General features: G+C 47.3%; 1 non-coding gene across 1 annotated transcript; it reads left to right on the forward strand.

The window, feature by feature from the left end:
- Positions 1 to 1,374: 1,374 nt before the first annotated feature.
- TRNAP-UGG (transfer RNA proline (anticodon UGG)) lies at positions 1,375 to 1,446 on the forward strand. Its single transcript has one exon. It is a non-coding gene; the product is annotated as a tRNA-Pro (tRNA).
- The last annotated feature ends 689 nt before the right edge of the window (positions 1,447 to 2,135 follow it).

A 2,135-nucleotide genomic window follows, 5' to 3' on the forward strand; every position in this document is an offset into this window, starting at 1 on the left:
AGAATGGAGAACAGCAAACATGAGTGTACCAAAGTCAAATACACCCTACCATCTCATTGATTTCTATAATGAGGTGACTGGTATTGTGGATGAGGAAAGGGCAGTGGATGTTGTGCACTTTGATTTTAGAGTGAGGCCTTTGACACACTTTCCCACAGTCTTCTTATCATCAGATTGGTGAAGTGCAGACTGGGTAACAGGAAAATAAGGGTCATGGAAAATTGGCTGGACTGTCAAGCTAAAAAAGCTAAAATCAATGCAAAAAATGCAAAGTCCAGCTGGCAGAGAGTAGCTAGTGGGGTCCTTCAGGGATCAGTACTGGAACCAATATTGATTAATACCTTTATTAATGACATGAATGTTGGGACAGTGTACTCTCAACAAGTTTGTGAATAACAGAAAACTGAAGAGAGAGGTCAGTATACTGGAGGACAGGGCTGCTATTCAGAGGCATCTGGACAGGCTGGAGAAGTGGGCTAACAGGAACCTCATGAAGGTCAAGAAGAGGTAGTGCAAGGTCTTGTATCCAGAATGGAATAACTCCATGTTACAGAACAGGCTGGGGGCCAACTGTCTAGGAAGCAACTCTTCAGAGAAGAACCTGGTGCCCCAGGTGGATAAAGCATGGTGAGCATGAGCCATCAATGCATCCTTGCAGGAAAAGAAAAGAAAAGAAAAGAAAAGAAAAGAAAAGAAAAGAAAAGAAAAGAAAAGAAAAGAAAAGAAAAGAAAAGAAAAGAAAAGAAAAGAAAAGAAAAGAAAAGAAAAGAAAAGAAAAGAAAGAAGTAGAAAAATAAGAAGAAAAATGAAGAAGAAGAAGGAGAAAGAAAAAGAAAAAGAAAAAGAAAAAGAAAAAGAAAAAGAAAAAGAAAAAGAAAAAGAAAAAGAAAAAGAAAAAGAAAAAGAAAAAGAAAAAGAAAAAGAGCTAACAGCCTCCTGGGTTGCATTAGCAAGGATGTAACCAGTGAGTCTAGGCAAGTGACCTATTCAGCACTTGTACATCTGGAGCAGTGTCCACTTTTGGGCTTCCCACTACAAGAGACATTGATATACCGGAGCAAGTCCAGCCTCTGCTTCTTCCCACCAAGCTGGTTAGGGGGCTGGAACAAATGACACACAATGAGAGGCTGAGAGTAGATACTGGTGATAATCCAATGATCTGTTTATTCAGCCTGTAGAAAAGAAGGCTCTGGGGCTCCCCAGTACAAGAGAGACATGGAGCTACCAGAGAGAGTCCAGCGGAGGGCTACGAAGATGATCAGAGGGCTGGAGCATCTGCCCTATGAGGAACGGCTGCGAGAGCTGGGCCTCTTCAGCCTCGGCAAGAGAAGACTGAGGGGGGATCTTACCAATGTGTACAAGTACCTGAAGGGCGGCTCGTTGGTCTAGGGGTATGATTCTCGGTTTGGGTCCGAGAGGTCCCGGGTTCAAATCCTGGACGAGCCCTTTTACAAGGAAAAATAACCCTAGGCACCAGTACAAGCTGGGGGCTGACCTTGTGGAGAGCAGCTCTGCAGAGAAGGACCTGGGAGTGCTAGGGGATGACAAGTTGACCATCAGCCAGCAATGTGCCCCTGTGCCCAAGAAGGCCAATGGTCTCCTTGGGTGCATTGGGAAGAGTGTTGCCAGCAGGTGGAGGGAGGTGATCCTGCCCCTCTCCTCAGCCCTGGGGAGGCCTCATCTCGAGTCCTGTATCCAGTTCTGGGCTCCCCAGGACAAGACACACATGGAGCTACTGGAGAGAGTCCAGCGTAGGGCTACGAAGATGATCAGAGGGCTGGAGGAAAGCCCTATGAGGAATGGCTGCGAGAGCTGAGCCTCTTCAGCCTGGAGAAGAGAAGACTGAGGGGGGATCTTATCAAGGTGTACAAGTACCTGAAGGGAGGGTGTCAAGGGGACAGGGACAAACTCTTTTCAGTGGTCCCGTGTGACAGGACAAGAGGCAATGGGCAGAAACTGAAGCACAGGAAGTTCTGCCTGACGGTGAGGGGGAATTTCTTCCCTGTGAGAGTGACGGAGCCCTGGACCAGGTTGCCCAGAGAGGTTGTGGAGTCTCCTTCTCTGGAGCTCTTCAAGGCCCTCCTGGATGCAACCCTGTCTAACATGCTCTAGGTGACCCTGCTGAGCAGGGGGGT

This window comes from Rhea pennata, chromosome 1 (assembly GCF_028389875.1).
Source record: "Rhea pennata isolate bPtePen1 chromosome 1, bPtePen1.pri, whole genome shotgun sequence".
NCBI lineage: Eukaryota > Metazoa > Chordata > Aves > Rheiformes > Rheidae > Rhea > Rhea pennata.